The 16,322-nt window shown below is 46.2% G+C and overlaps 1 pseudogene; it reads right to left on the bottom strand.

Moving 5' to 3' along the window:
• Nucleotides 1-10,258: 10,258 nt before the first annotated feature.
• LOC126506981 (heterogeneous nuclear ribonucleoprotein H-like) lies at nt 10,259-12,060 on the bottom strand (annotated as a pseudogene).
• Nucleotides 12,061-16,322: the final 4,262 nt, after the last annotated feature.

Below are 16,322 nucleotides of genomic sequence, written 5' to 3'. Positions count from 1 at the left end.
AAACTGTATTGCCATGTATGGAAGACTGAAAGATCCACATCTCTCACCCTGCACAAAACCCAGTTCAAAATGGATCAAAGACCTTAATGTAAGACCTGAAAGTCTGGAATGGGTAGAGGGAAACAGGTAAAACACTGGAGATGTAGGCACAGGCAAAGGATTATGAACAGGGCTCCAATGCACTGGAAATCACACCAAGAACAGACAAATGTGATTACATGAGAGTTAAACGCTTCTGCTCAACGAGGGAAACTATCTGCAGAATTGACAGACTGGCTACAGAATGGGAGAAAACCCTTGCCAGCCATAGCTCAGACAGGAGCCAATATAGAGAACCTATAAAGAACTACAAAAATTAAATACAAAAATAGAAAAAGAAATCTTCCAATCAATGAATGGGCACATAAACAGGACAGACAGTTTTCAAAAGAAAGACTGCACATAGCCAATAATTACTTGGAATATCTCTAGTCATCAAGAAAATGAAAACTGAGAAAATCACATTGAGAAATCATTCAGTCAGAATGGCTGCCATCAAGAAAAATGTCGAGGATGTGGGGAAAGAAAAATGCTTATCCTCTGTTGATGCCATTGTAAACATATACAATCACTATGAAAATCACTGTGGAGGCTCCTCAAAATATTAAATGTAGAATTACCAAAGGACCCAACGGTATCACTCTTGGGACTTTCATCTTACTGTAGAGAAACTCACCAATTAGTGTGCATTGCTGATTACTCACCAGCATGAACCAGGGCCGGCCTAGACGTCTATCAGCTGACGAAAGAATTAAGCTAGTGGGACAGATGTGCAATGGAATTTTATGTATCTTTTTAAAAAAAAACCCAAAACAAAGTCATCACATTTGCAGAAAAATGGATGAAAGAGGAAATCATTATGGTAAGCAAAATGGCCAGATTGAAAAGTAAGTATGCCTGTGTTTGTGTGTGTAGGTCATGAAAGTAGAAAGGGAATCAAGAGAGCAGGGGGAGAAATCTTAAGGGGCCAGAGGGTAATGCAGTACTCAGGATAAGAAACCAGAAAGGTGACTGAGGGAAGGAAGGGGACCATTGGAGGAGGGTGGGGGCAGGCAGTGGGGGAGGGGACAAACATCTGTTAACCTAAAATATTAATTTTGAAAAGATATATGTTGACCTGTATGATAGATACAAAGGGGCAGTGTATAAAAATTTACTAATCTGTGTGATTTTCTGTTTCTCTTTTTATTTAAAAAGTTTTAAAACCCATAAGTCAAGGGTTTCTCCTAAATGACATACAAAGATAACTGGGTGACAGCAGATTAGGAGAAGGATCTATAATTTTGAAACCAGACAAAGCACAAGTGATTCCAAAAGAGTCCTTTAATTGGCACTGAAGGACGCACTCGTGGGGCCGATGAGACGGCTCAGCAGTTGAGTGCACACTGCTCTTTCAGGGGCCAGAGTATGGTTCCCAGCCCCCACATCAGACTGCTCACAACTGGCTGTAACTCCAGTTCCAGGGGACCCTGCTCCCTCGCCTGGACTCTGTGGCACCTGCATTGAGCGTGTGTGTTCTTCGTGTGCCCACACACACAACTGGCAAGGACAAATGGTTAAAGATTTGTGAAGAAAAACAGTATAATAAATAAGGGGTGCTCCAGTTCATGGACACTTGAGTAAATAAGCCACCAGCGCGTCACCGCTGTGCGGCTATTGACCTGACAAACTTTAGGAGGCTGGCAGTGCTGATTGTTGTTGGGGACATGGCAGCAAGAGTCCCTGGCCCGGGCAGGGAGGACTGCAGAGGGGAGCCCAGTGAAATGTGTATTTGCCATGGCACAGCCAAGGCAGACTTTCCAACCTTCTGACAGGTTGGGGAGGAAATTGGGAGATGAGTTAGAGAACTTCCCAGCATGCCGGGAAATCACAGTGAATAGGAACCATTCTTACTGAAAGGAAGGGCATTTACAAAGGCTTAGACTTCTCTCTGAGGCTTACTGCGCGCTCCCCATGTCATCTTGTGTGAGGTTTCTGAGCCTGTATCACGGGAACCTATCATTTCCTTTGCTGGGTGAAGACGATGGAATGCATCTTCGTTTTCATTTGTGGTGTGGTGACTGGAAGCAGACGGCCATCAGGTTAGAGCTATCAAATATTCGAAGTATTCAATAGCTAGAACGATTCAAAAATTCGCCAAAGCAGACATGTTCTTTAGAGTCATGGGTAGAGAGAAGGAAGTGAAAGGCTCTTGGGGCTGAACTCTGGGGCCACCAACACCTGGAAGTGTGAAACAAGGGGAAGGAATTACAAAAAGAATCATGTCCAATGCTTGTGAGCCCGCAGGAGGGATTAGGATTGCAGAGTGTCTCCCAGGTGCAGCAATAGGGAAGTCACTGGTCACCATGATGGGAGTGGCTTTGGTGGACCAGAGGAAGAAAACCTGACTGATGTTGACGTGAAGACAGAGAACACTGAATAAAGGGGTTTGCTCTCTGCTTTAAGTTGGGACACAGAGATGTGCTACTTACTGAGGGGACAGAGTCATCCGAGAGGATAATGATGTGCGGCCTGCTCTGTGTGTGTGTGGTGGGGGAGTTGTAGGAGTGAAGCTCTTGTTGAGGGGAAAGATGGCAGGGGTCGGGGCACATGAGGAGAAGGGAAGGAAAGAGAAAGGCGAGGGCAAAGTGGTGATGAAAGGTTTCTAAAGACTGTGGCGGTTGGCCCACCAGCTTTCCTTTGCTCAATGAGGCACGAGAGGAAAGAGGCGTTAGATTTGAGGAAGCTACAGATGCGGGCTGGCTGCCAGAAGAGCAGAAGTGCGGCCTGACCTCGAGAACACGACAGTGTCACAGGCAGCGTGGGACTGGGGTGGGGGTGGGGAGCATACAGCATGGGAAAACATATCTGAGAATTAATTCTTTTAAAGTTTGGATATGTGTTTTATTTTCGTGGGCTGTGGTTGTAGCTCAGCCAGTAGAGGGGTTGCCTACCATTCAGGAAGTTCTGGCTTTGATCCCTAAGATCGCAGAGACTGGATGCAGTGGGATGTGTTTATAGTCCCAGCATCAGTGGATGGGAGCAGGAAGACCAGCATTTCTAGGGCATCGACAGCTCCGTAGTGAGTCTGTGGGCACCGTGGGTTACAGGAGACCCGGAGTCCCGTCTCCATACTAACAGCGGTAAGTGCCGTGATGAAAAGGAAGCCAGGACGCTGATCCGGTCAGGGAAGCCGGCTGTAAAGGGCGAAGTTTCACGAGAGCAGACTCCCCGCTGAATCAGGGACGATGTAGAAGGAGCAGCGCGTGCAGAGGCCCTATGGCAGAAGCACAGCTATGAATTTCAAGAGATCCTTATACAGGTCTGGGAATTACCCATCAGGCCCCACTGCGTGCTGTATCTGGAGCCTCAGCGACTCGTTTGGTTCTAATTTTAGTGATTTGTAGCACCTGGTGCTTTGCCGCTGGAGTTGTTAATGTCCTATAAATCTGCCCCGTTAAGTGGCACCATGTGCCTAGCTTCGGCCCAGCTATAATTGCAGTTTGGCTTTTGATTAGAGGGAGCCCCCTGCGCCGCTAGCTGTGAGCTGGCCAGGGCGGCTAGACATCCTCCCGAAAAGCAAAGCGGGGTAGGCTGGGCCACGGGCGTCTCGTGGGGGTCAGGGCTCTGATGTGCCGAGTATGCAGCTTCCTGGAGACTCCCCGCAGGGACACTGGGGTGCCAGTCCTCCTCCCAGGACGATGGCAGCAGATCCGTGGAAAGGGAGGCCAGTACTCCTCACCCCCTTTAAAGCAGAAACAGAGGCACTGGTTACTTGGATGTCAGTAAGGCAAAAGGAATTGTCATTTGAGTTTCCGGCCATTCAAATAACTCACTAAACACTGACTGAACCAGTTTAAGCCAGGAGTTGTGCAAAGGCTCAGGTTAAAGAGCCAAAGAGCTACGATTGCTAAGCTCAGGGGACTTGAAGGCATTTCCCACTGGGGCATCACTGCCCAAATGTTCTGTCTCCAATCAGCAATTCAGGACACCCAGTCTGGACACTTGAAATCAACTTCAAACCTGAACCACTTCAAGGGCAGAAGCAAGTGCTGGGGGTGAGGATGGCCCTGAGCATTGCTGGGTCTTTCTTCTTGCCCGTCCCTCCTCCCCCTCTCCGTTTCCCCCCCTCCCACTCCCTTCCATCTTTATTTTATTTCTTCCTTCTCTCCCCCTCCTCCCTTCTTCTGGTTCTTTCTCTTCTTCACTTCCGTTTTCTGGTCTTTTCCTTCCCCTTGTCCCTCACTTGAGTATTTTCCAACTTGTCTCATGAAGCTCGCAGTCCGAGAGAAAAGCAGATAATGGCGGACCCTGGGAGGAGCTAAAAGGGCACAGATATATGACAAGGAGTCATAGGTGGCTCAGGGACATGTTTGCTAGAAGTGACGTGATAAGTAGTGGCTGGCCAGCAGAGCCTGGAGAAGAAGAACCAGACATCACTGTGTCAGGAGAGGACAAGTCAGCATGGTGGCTCTCCTGAGCCAGGGAAGGAGGGAGTTAGAGATGGTTGAGAAGGGATCCCAGGCTGTGGGTCACACCGGGACCTGCATACTGGACATGGAGAAGGTTTGTAGGACTTTGTACAGGCCTGGTTCTGGCTGTGTGAAGGATGTCTTGGCAAGGGTTGGGTGAGAGAGTCAGGGAGGGGGCAGGACTCTGAGTGAGCACACAGAGTTGTGACCCAGGTGAAGCAGTGACTGTGGGGAAAAGAGGAGACTGGAGGATGTGCTGGAGGCAGTGTGGGCAGAATACGCCTAAGAATCTGGAGTAGTGGAGGGGACAAGGGCACCATGGCCAAATGCAAGGGTGTTATCAGAGATACCCGAGGGCCAAGCTGCTGTTGTCTGAGATGAAGAAGACAGATGTGGTGTGTTTTGGAAATAAAGGGCCAGATGTGGAACTGAGGGATGGCTTCATCTGTAAAGAGTCACTGCCTAAGAATGAGGCACCAGGGGTGTCTGTAACCCCAGCCCCCAGGAACTGGGACAGGCAGATCCGTAGAGATCATTCAGTGAGCTCCAGGTTCAGTGACAGACCCTCACTCACAAACTAAAGTAGAAGGGGCTGAGGCACTGGCTGCTCTTCTTAAAGACCTAGGCTTGATTCCTAGCACTGGCAGAGCAGCTCACAACCATCCATCACTCCAGTTCCAGAGATTCCCATGCCCTCTTCTGGCCATTGTGGGCACACACATGCTGCACAGACACACGTGCAGCCAAAACATCCATACACATAAACTAATAGTTAAAAAGTAAGGTGGAGATCAAGGGAGGAAGACCCCTGATATCAATCTCTGGTCTCCATTTGTGCATCGTGCACATGCAAACACACTTGTACACACCTGCACACATACTCACATACCTGCACACATATCCATATGCACAGTATACATACATCCACATACAAATGCACTAGCACACACACATGCATGCTTTAGCACACGCTTTTGCACATACCCACAGGAACACTGTGCATTAAACACATATGAACAAGCAAGTGAAGATACTGGATGATTGACAGCTGTCCAGGATGAACTCAGAGGACAAATGTGGGGAGGGGAAGTAGTAAATGAGGACCCAGTAATTCTTGGTTGTGGCGACCTGTGAGGATCACCAGGTTCTGTGTGCACGGGATGTAACACAGAATGCTTAGCAGTGGGCTCGGGTGGATCCAAGCACCAGCATTGTGAATAAAACATTATAGGCAGTCTCTGAACACTGCTCAAGGTAGGTTGATATCCAGATGTCTGAGGGCTGGGTCCCCAGATCGATAGCATGACCAGCACCTGGAGTTTATTAGAAATGCCACAGCACAGGTTTCACTTGACACCTACAGAATTAGATGCTGCGTAGACAAGATGCAGCCAACCTATGTGTTCACAAGTTGGTACTGGCTTCCCCTTCTTTGTATCTTTGAGGACTGATGTAATGCTTGGGGCTGTGACAGTTATCTTGCAACCATGAAGCAGCATGCTAGCTATTCCCATAGGTCAGAGGCATTGGAATCCTTGATGTGGCTGTGCTCATGCCAACCCTACACATCTACTGCATCCATTCCCCATATCCAGGACTTTGTCCATTCCCCACAGTCCCTCATGAGGCTCAGTAAGCCAGGTCTCAGTTGATCTAGGCTAGACTCCAAGATCAATGCAGGTCTGCCACACAAGTCTCTCTCTACTCTTCACTCCAGGGACTTCTAGGCCTGCGTCCTTCACAAGAGAAAAAGGAGGACCTGGAGGCTGTGGCAGCAGCATCTCGATGGTAGGATGAAGTGTCTAAGGGATGGGTACATACTTTCAGACACAGCATGTCCCGTGTTCATAGGCATGGCAGAGTGAGGGAGGGTACCTGTGGCCAATGGGACCAGGAGCTGATCTCTCACTCTTAGAAAGGAAAGTATTTAATTGAATTGGCAGCTTGCAGTTTCAGAGGTTTAGTCCATTATCATTATGGCAGGGGCATGGTGGCTGGGAGTACGACAGCATGCAGGCAGACATAGTGTTGAAAGAGCTGAGAAGTCTGCATCTCGATCCAAAGGCAACAGGAAGTGAACTGAGACACTGGGAGTGACTGAGTGCATATGAGACTTCAGAGCCCACCCCCACAGTGACACACTTCCTCCAACAAGGTCATACCCACTCCAACAAAGTCATACCTCCTAATAGTCCATTCTCTATGAATTTATGGGGGCCAATTACATTCAAACTGCCACATTCCACTCCCTGGCCCCCATAGGCTTGTAACAGTATCACAGTGCAAAATGCATTTAGTCCAACTTCGTAAGTCCCCATAGTCTATGACAGTCTCAACAATGTTTAAAAGTCAAAAGTTCAAAGTGTCTTCTGAGAGTCATGCAATCTCTTAACTGTGATCCCCTATACAATCAAAATTAAAACAGATCACATACTTTCAATATATAATGGCACAGGATATACATCACCATTCCAAACTGTAGGGAGGGAGCAGAGTGAGGAAATACTGGCCCAAAGCAAGATGGAAAATCAGCCTGGCAAACTCTAAAGTCTGCATCCCCATGTCAAAATGCCCTTCAGATCTCCAACTCCTTTCAACTTTGTTGACTGCAAATGACTTCTCTCTCTTGGGCTGGTTCCGCTCCCTCTTAGCAGTTCCCAAAGCAGCTATCCCATGGCTCTAGCATCTTCAATATCTTGGGGTCTCCAAGGCAATTAAAGCTTTCTTCAACTTCACAGTTTCACACAGCAGACTCTCTAGGGCTCCATGCAGGGACACTCCAGACACAGGCCTGGCATCAGAGGCTTTTCTTAGTTCAGGAGGCAAATTGCATAGCCCCTTTGTTCTGTGGCTTGCTGGGGAACATGTCCATGAAACAAGGCCCCCTCATTCAATTGCATCTTCACAAGCTTTCTGTTTTCCATGGTTTCCTTCATGGCCTAAGCTTAGCTATCCTTGAACTTGATCTGTAGACCAGGTTGGCCTCAAACTCAGAGATCCACCAGCCTCTGCGTCCAAGTGCTGGGGGTGCTGAGATTAAAGATGTGTATCATCACACTTTGCTTTAAGCTTTTATTTAATTTCTTCTCACAAATAGAAATTTTAGCTGGGTGGGATCTTGCCCTAAGGTTACCACTCCCTTTATTCCACGTCTTAATCTGTTTATCTCCTTGAACACATACTTTAGCTCCAACCCACTTTCTGGTGTTCCTTTTCCCTCATATTGTACATTTTGTATTTTTCCTTGTTCAGTTTGCCGCTTTTCATTATAAATCTTCATTAGTGTTACCACTAATAACCGCACAACAGAGAGTCCATATGAGGCTGTTTTGAGACTTATTCTGCCATCATTCAAATCTCTTCACTTCAACCTCAGGCAGATTCTTCGGACAAGGGCAAGAAGCAGCCCATTTTTCACCAAAATATCAAAAGAACATACTAAAATTCTTCTCCTTTGGAACCTCTTAAGCCAGCCCCCTCCCCTCCCCCCCAGTTCAAATCATTCTCAGCACCATTGTCTTTCATGTACCTACTACTGTGGTCCATTAGCATTCTCCTACTCTCCTAACCCAAAGTACTAAAGTCCAAATCCCTCCAAAAAAAAAAAAAAAACATGGAATGGACAGGCCTATCACAGCAATATCCCCATCTCTGATACCAACTTCTGTCTTAGAGTTTCTATTGCTGTGAAGAGACACCATAACTATAGCAACTCTTATGAACTGAGGTGGCAGCTTACAGTTTCAGAGGTTTAGACCATTATCATCATGGCAGGGAGCATGGTGGCTGGGAGTATGGAAGCATGCAGGCAGATATAGTGCTGGAGAAGGAGTTGGGAATTATACATTTTGATCCAAAGGCAACAGTGTTATAATTTATGATGCTAGTGACCCTGGCAGGTCCCATGGTAGGTGGGAGACAGACATGCTGAGAAAGCTTGGGTATGGAGAGTTTATTTAGTGACTATTGGGAGGGTATAAGGGTAAAGGGGTGTGGGGGAAAGAGGGGGGGGAGAGGAGGTAGAGGAGGGAAGCAGAGGCTACCGCTTCGGAAGAAGAACAGACAGGGAGAGAGAAAGGAAGAGTGAAGGCATGAGATCAGCTTGCCTCCACAGGAAGGGAAAGGGGAGATTGGGAGTGGGCAGAGCTTGTCTCCTAAAGGGACAGGCTACCCAGGTGACAGGGCAGGCCAGGATAATTATAATTATAACATTCCCATCTTCTTCTTATAATAAAAAGGCGAGGAGTTCGGTATGGCAGATTAAGGGGATGAAGGCGCCACATTCTCAAGACTGCTTCCTGATGATTTGTGGGTGTCAAATTCTTGGGGGACCTGAGAAAGTTGGGATGTTAGCCACATCCTACTGTAGCTGGTTGCTTCACTCCTGTCCAGGATTTGTGGTGTGGAACTGTCTGGTGTCTCTCAAACCTGGCAAGGTGTTGGCAGAGCAGAGGACAAGGTTAACTTTAGGAAGAAAAAAAATTTCTTTAAGTTCTGGTAATTGAGGAGGAGGGTGTCAGACCAGACAATTGAGAGAAGAGTGTATCTGACTTGTTTAAGGTGAATCCTTCAATTTGGCTCTCTGGAACTCACAAGAAGTTTTTTGAGTTTGTAAACACAAAGTTTTAGACACATGCATTGTAATAAATAGCAGCATATCGATACCAGAATGATTGTGACAGATGTTTTTGCACAATGAAAAGTATCCTTAGAAAATGACCAAGGAGAATTTAAAATCTTGATCTTGCAATATAGTAGTGGTAGCACTCCACCAGAGTTAGATTAACTGCTTATCAGCATTTTGTTGATAATGTTAAGGCTATGAATGATAGTATGATGGGAGAGAAATTTGATAATTTGCATTTGTCCTCAGATGTTTTTAATTTTCAGGTACACACCTTAATGACTTGCATTTGTATACCTTAAAACACCTTCTTGGTTTGAGCTTTGCATCTTAAAACGCCTTTTATTTAAACATGGTAAGAGGTTATGCTGAAATCTGTTTTGTGAAGTGGTCCTTTTTAAACTGACAAAATCTCTCAGCCATCAAACTGTATCAAAGACCTCTGAGAAGGATAAAATTTTATTTGAGTTAATGATTTTAAGAAATGTCAAAAATCTACTCGATTGGCTACCTAGAGCCACTCTTCAGGGTCTTCCATGGTCGCTGAAGGCGGGGGCTTCAGGACTGTAATTGCTTTTTGCTGTTGATGTAGGACCTACCAGGCTTCAGAAGATCCTGAGGGTTGGGAATCTGTAGGAAGACAGGCCTGCCTTACCCTGAGCAGCTAGGCAGCTGATTCCTCTTCTCCTTCGTCATTAGTAGTTTAGATAAAAGACAGTTCTGTCCAGTAGTTAGTGCTTTTACTTGAAGCAAAATGTGGATGGACGTTGTTCTGTGCTGTGCCCGTCTGTCTTCTTTAGTTGAATTTATAGCTCATTCAACTTCACTGCTTCATCATCCTAGGCGTCAGCTATGCTCGACAATATTGAACCTTAGTCCTTCAAGTGACCCTAATGTTCATTTAAGAGAGTAGACATAAAACACAGGGCTGGATTGCAGAAATTGTTAAAGTAAGTCAAGGGTTTCTTTTCTTAAAAAAAAAAAATCTACTGAGAGGCAATGATCAAAAGCAATTACATTCCCCACCTACCTACCACTCACACTGACATGCTAGACACCCCTCTCTTTCCATCCATGAACATAGATGCACAGCCTCCTAGTGTAGTAGCGCTACTCATAGCTCCTTGGCTACTCATGCAAAGTTTCAATGAAAGTCACTGGTGTTTTCCTGTAAACTTGGTCGCATTCACTGCCTTAGCCACCTCCATACTATTCTGCCTCTGGCTGGCTGGGCCACTGTAACTGGACTGTTTGACGAACCCTTGCCTCCTAGCGTTTGGCTACTGTAAGCACCACTGCTTGATCCTGCTGTAGAATTCAAGAAGAGGTCTACATATCTGCGTTGTGTATTTGCTTTGTCTTTACACAGCCGCAGCGGCATCTTCATCGCTTGCAAACTTGACAGCACCTTCACTGGTGAATCGGCTATCAGGTCCAATCTCAGTGTGTTCTGTCCCAGGCTTGAGCGGTGGACAAACACAAATGTCTTTCTCAGTGGCTCTTTGTAAGGTATGTATGTGTACACAGTGTCTAGTGTTGTGCTCTGGAAAACAGAGCCTCCATCCCCATATCTGTGGTCCAACATTCATGACAAACAATAATTGAGGTCCCTTCCAAATCTGTCTGAAACAAACCCATAGCTATCATTATAGCTATTATACTCAACATAGCCTCTATAACCTCCACCACAAACACAACACCTCATTTCTCAAAGCCAGCTCCTCTGCCAGTTCTGTTGTACCCTCTGCTCGGCCTGGCTGCTGCATGGTCATGCCTTCTCGTAGTGAATCATAGTGAGTTCTAACTTCACTGCTCTTAAATATTTCAATATGCCAACACCATAGTCTTTCCTCATGTATCTTGAGAGCCTTTTCAGGGGAACAAATGGCAGGAAGGCTCCCCTGTGCTCACCCTCTGGAAGTCTACCTGCAAAGTTATTCCATTTGGCACAATTTCCTGCCCTGAGAAGAACTGAACAATTTCTTGCTTGCTACATCCAGAGGGGAGTCCTCTAAGCTGTGCAAAAGGTCATTGGTCATATCATGACTATTTGGAGCTGTGTGCTTCAACACCCAATCTGCTTCAATGGTGTTTGACCTGAATACTTTCACATTATCTGTGCCCCGTCGTTTCTCTCCAAGGCTATCTGATTTCATCATCTGTTTCACATTCAACAAAAGCCTCCACACTTAGTCTGCCTTCTCTGGTTTAGATTTTGAATTTTAGAGTCAAAAAAAGCAAAAAAACGACTACAATTTATCAGCTAAGCACGACAAGGGTAATCCCAGGATCTTCACCAAGAAGCATGTCTGCAAATTTAAATTACACACACAGAAAACACCTGCACATGTTCTCCAAGGAGCTGTGCACATTTAGAGACATCCTCCATGTGTTGGGTGGGTGCTGGGTTGGGCAGGATGAAAGTAGCCAAGGGGCGATCTAGGGAGATATATAGGAGGCAAATTATTATAGAACAGTAAGACGAGCCACTTCCTCTCACCTGGCTGCCAGTGATGGGTAGCCTGAAAGAGGATGGTGCCATTTAGGGACCAAGGGAGAAGGAGTATGTAGCTGGCAATCAGGTATGAAAGGAAGTTGACTAGTGTGCTACAGGAAAAGAACCAATAGAAGCAAGCTATATTAAAGGGGACTTATTCATTTGGTTTGTATAGTACTGAGTGGGTAGTCCAACAATGATTGCTTTCCCACAGGAAAGGCTAAAAGCCTGGCAGGTGCTTAGTCTACATGGCTGGAAGCCTTAGCAGTTCCAGTCTGGTGTTGAAGGCTTGAAGGGTTCTTGGAAAGCCACTGGTCTTCAGTGCATGCTGGAAAGCAGAAGCTAGGTTTTGACATCACAAAGGAGGGCAGTATCAGTGGCAGCAGCAGAGTGTACACACTCGCCAGCAGGAAGTAGAAGTAGGCAGGCAAATGCAAGAGCTTTTCCATGGAACCTCTTTTATCTAGGCCAGAGATGGATGCCCACTCAGGAAAGAGTCTTCATCCTTAGTTAATGCTTTTAGAAAACACCTTGGCAGACTCACTCAGAGGCAAATCTCTTAGTTGATTCCAGACCTAGTCAAGCTGACATCCAAGAAGAACTATCACAGGAAGATGGATGATGGAATTTGGGAGCCTTCATAGATGCTGTCCAGGAGAGCCTAGCCCAGGACTCAGGCAAGGGATTGTGGGGAAGCTTTGGAGCTGGGAATCCTGTGGTCTAAGTTAGGCCTTCAGAAAAGTCACACTGCAGCTGTGAACAGTTGGATCCGGAGTAGGAGGAAAGATAGACAGATTCTCTTAGAACCGTGCTCACAGAAAATGACATGACTGCAGCTTATGAAATGAATCTTGAATGAGGGTGGTCAGCTGGGGACACAGACAGGGACCCTCCACTCCCTGCACAAATTCTCCATGTCTGAGCAGGTGGGCCTGTGATTCACTCAGCAATGGGCACTTAGGCCATCTAAGCAGGGCATGTGACATCTCTACAGAGTCCTGTGGCCCTCCAGGAGGTGGGCACAACAATGATTGTCACAGCTGAAGTGTGACCATCCCTGACTCCCCAGCCTTAATACCCTTGGCTGGACAGCCCTCCCCGGGCAGGCTCCATGAAGCCCTCCAAATTCCATCTTCCTTTGCCTTCCTCCCACCCTGTCTGCCAGCCACGTGGGCCTGCCCCGTGGTCCCTGAATTGCGTGTCCACTCCCTGTTTCCCCTGATTGGAAGCCAGGTGCTCTGAGGTGGTTTAATTGCATTCCCCTCTCTGTCCAGGGAGCAGGTTTCCATTCCGCCCAACCCCTTTCTATTTATTTTCTGTTTTCCAGTCTAATTTTGGGCATATTTTTTCTATTTAAAGTTATTTGCTGGCACTAGAATACAGTACTCAGAGAGACTAAACTACCCGAAGTCTTGTTAATGAGGAACAGGGCACTCAGAACTTAGGGAGAAAGCATAGAAAGAAATCTGGCCAGCAGGGAGGGGGAGAGGGCTGGGGTAAGGTGGGCAGGCAGAAAGTATGCTGGGGAGCAGAGAAGGAGATGGCTTTTCCACCCCTATCTGGCAGGAAGGTCCTGATGACCTCACTCGCTAGCCTCTTCTATTTCTCATTTGTAATATAGGGCCAGAAAGGACAGGAAATAGAGAGGGACAGGAATCAGAAAGGGGATCTCTACCTTCAGCAGACTCCTGAGTCCCAAGCCAGAGACACAGACCCCTCACGCAGGCCTGAACATCTATAATTATTTTAAAGTATTCAAGGTGGGACAGGTGAGCAGGCAGGATTCAGACGACGTCCTGGATTCTTAGGACAATGAAGGGTGTTCGTATCCTTGTCCTCTTGAGAAATACAGTTGGAAGTTGGTGGTGTGGCTCAGTGGTAGAGCACTGACCTAGTAAGCACAGTGTTCATTCCCAATACTTCAAAGAAGCACACAAAAATGTTACTAGCTTCCTATCTACTTGACCTCTACCTTATCTTTTTTGATTTAATTTTTTCCTTTGCTTCCTCCTTCCTCCTCATTCTCCTATTCTCTCTCTCTCTCTCTCTCTCTCTCTCTCTCTCTCTCTCTCTCTCTTTCTTATTTGAGACTGTTGCTATATTACGATCCTAATTAATAATAATAATAATAATAATAATAATAATAATAATAATAAATGTAGCTAAGGATGCTCTTGAACTCCTGCCTCCTGCTTCAGTCTCCAAAATCTCCTAAGTGCTGGGATTACAGGCATCCACCACTACAGCCTTCTAGACCATGATCTTGACGGTGCAACTGGGGATCGGGCTTCTCAGCTCTAAGCACCCTCCTTTCTCTGCTCATGCAGAGTTTAACTTTCTAAAAGCAGTGTGGGTAGGTTTGTCTCTCTCCCAGATACACTTCAGTGGTTCTGCTCCCAGATCAGGGCTTCATACAGCCAGAAAACACAGCACCACGAAGTTCACCAACATCCCACTCCCGTAGTCATTCATCAGCAGTGTGTTGCCAGAGTCCTTTCCTGTTGTGGGAGCTCATTCAGCCAATGGCCTTTAAGATACCAGCCCACTTTGGACATGGTCTTAAGTACTATAAGTGAAGACAAAAAGCCCGTGTGGCCCCTTTTTCTCTGCTGGATTTGGTTCTAGTCCCCTGCACATGCAGAGGACTGTGGATCGCTACCCTTACTGTGAGTTTATCCCCAAATAAACAAAACCTTTGTTATACTTCATTCCGGGCTATTGTGGAACTCTTTGCACTTCCCCATTGCTTTCATATTGTTTAGGCTTTCCTTTGACACCAGTGAGCAACCTGTGAGCTCCTGCTATGTCCTCCTCACTTCACACTGTGTTGGAGGTGTGTTCATAGGAGTAAAAGAATTCTAGTCCCTGGCCATCTCTTCTTCAGGCTCATCATGCTTCCGTCCCCAGAAGAATCCCAGAAGATTCTGTGTTTTCTGTCTTAGTGTAGAGGAGGCAACAGACTTTTCAGAGTTGTCATGGTAATTGAATGGCTCAGCTGTGCCTGTGCCTGTGGTGGTTGCCTCTAGGATGGAAGCCACTCTGGCCAGAAGGGGAGGTTCATGGCTGTTCCACTACAGGCCAGCAGTCGCCTAGAGTCACGTGAAGGCACATCTACAGAACCAAATGAGAACAGGGGTCTGGGTTCAATCCTCACTTCCTATTCTTACAGGTCATCTAACCTCCTGTGTCAACCTCCTCATCTGTAAGATGGAAATCATACGCTCCTCAAATGGCCGTGCAAAGGATAAAATTTTACCACTCAAAGCATAAGGCCCAGAATGAATGCATCAATATAACCAACAGGGATTTGGATCAAATATTAAGGTTGATCTAAATACTAGAGGTTTTTACAAACATAAATATTTATAAATATAAATATTTCAAGGCACTATGGCTAGTTTGATCAAGTTCTATTTGGGCTAAATTGTTGTGGAATATTAATTGAAGATGTGTTGCACTCGTTTAGGCTGTGGAATATTTGTTTAATGATGCAAAGATGTGTTGCATTCTTTTATGTTGCATTTGCTCAACTCTGTGAAGCTGTGTTGGTTTGCCTATCTAAAACTGGTTGGTCATAGCAGACAATGAGGACTACTGAGAACTCAAGAACAATGGCAATGGGTTTTTGATCCTACTGCACGTACTGGCTTTGTGGGAGCCTAGGCAGTTTGGATGCTCACCTTACTAGACCTGGATGGAGGTGGGTGATCCTTGGACTTCCTACAGGGCAGGGAACCCTGACTGCTCTTTGGGCTGGCGAGGGAGGGGGACTTGATTGGGGGAGGGGGAGGGAAAGGGGAGGCGGTGGCGGGGAAGAGACAGAAATCTTTAATAAATAAAGAAAGAAAGAAAAAAAAGAAATAGAAAAAAAAACTGGTTGGTCTAGTAAAGAGCTGAACAGCCAATAGCAAGGCAGGAGAGAGAAATAGGTGGGGCTGCCAAACAGAGAGAATACATAGAAGTGCGAAGAGACAAGAGTTAGAAAAGGAGAAGGAGAGGAGGACATCAGCGGCCAGCCACCCAGGCACACAACCAGCTATAGAGCAAGAAGTAAAGAAAGGTATAGATAATAGAGAAAGGCAAAAAGCCCAGGGGCAAAACGTAGAAGGGAAATGGATTAAATTAAGTTAGAAAAGCTGGGTAGAAACAAGCCAATCTAAAGCCTTATTCATAAGAAAGAATAAGTCCCTGTGTATTTATTTGGGAGCTGGGCAGTGGGACCCCAAAGAGTAAAGAGTAAAAACAACCAACTAACTACAGTAAGTTGTGCAAACGCATTGGAATTTTCTATTAGAAACTGGTTTGTCCTGCCTTTCCTTTGAGCAGAAAGTCAATTTGGAGGCCAGGTGGTGATGATGCACGCCTTTAATCCCAGCACTCAGGAGGCAGCAGGAGGTAGATCTCTATGAGTTTGGGGCCAGCCTCATCTACAGAGTGAGTTCCAGGATAACCAGGGCTACACAGAGAAACACTGTTCCAAAAAAATAAAAAATAAAAAAAAAGCCAGTTTGGTGTGCAGTTGAGTAAAAAGCAACAACAAAAAACCAAACCAAACCAAACAAACCAAACAAACAAACAAACAAAAACTAGCTTTCAAGAAACAGTGCTTCTCTCTCCGGCTTGGAACTTCTTTGGGATCTGCTTTAGATATGGCTGGTGGTGCCTTCCCTACCCTCTTGATGCCCATCACTTGAACACTGGGTCTGGGACA

Source organism: Alexandromys fortis, unplaced genomic scaffold (assembly GCF_014885135.2).
Source record: "Alexandromys fortis isolate MF-2015 unplaced genomic scaffold, M_Fortis_MF-2015_v1.1 scaffold_27, whole genome shotgun sequence".
Taxonomy (NCBI): domain Eukaryota; kingdom Metazoa; phylum Chordata; class Mammalia; order Rodentia; family Cricetidae; genus Alexandromys; species Alexandromys fortis.
The sequence above is the reverse complement of the archived record's forward strand: the minus strand, read 5'-3'. Positions and strand labels throughout refer to the sequence as shown.